Raw genomic sequence first — 716 nt, forward strand, 5'->3', positions numbered from 1 at the left:
GCGTTTATTAAAGATTATGTATCTCTAGACATTCAAATCTAAGTAATATGAAAAGGGATAACATCGACGCAATTCGCAGTCAAGAATGTAATTACCACATCCAAACAAACCCAACATTATGATACCCGATTAAACACAAAATAGCTGTTTCATTCGCACTCCCAATGTACCACGGAGATCACCTTAATTGAAAGAAAAAAAACAATAACCAGCTAATACATTTTTAAACATCCAACTATACCAACAAGTGGGAAAAAATAATATATACAAAGTATGACTACACCCCCTCCCCAAAAAAATCGAAATATAAAAAAATATATATACATACCCCGATGAGATGCAAAGCGGCTCTCATCTTCGCACACTCGCTGTCCCACGAGAGCAGCCAGGATCTCGGGATAAGAGGATGAAGGAGGTTCTTATACAGAGAAAAAAGGGGCCTCCACAGTGGTCTTAAAGAAGCTTGTTACGAAGCGATCAGGTGGTATTGTATTCTTGCAAGATAATCTGTGTCTTGGGAATGATCTAGTCAATCCTATTTGAGACTCTTTTGTGTTTTTTTTTTTAAGTATCTACTCACACTTAATAAGAGATATACACACAGTCAGGAGGTGAACGATATTTCTGCTATATCCTTCGAGGACATGACTTCAGGACAGTCTCAGCTCTCCTTTTGCGGGGGCGGAGCACCTGGCGACCTCGCCGTTTAAAGATCA

Source organism: Penaeus monodon, chromosome 31 (genome assembly GCF_015228065.2).
Source record: "Penaeus monodon isolate SGIC_2016 chromosome 31, NSTDA_Pmon_1, whole genome shotgun sequence".
Classification (NCBI taxonomy): Eukaryota; Metazoa; Arthropoda; class Malacostraca; order Decapoda; family Penaeidae; genus Penaeus; species Penaeus monodon.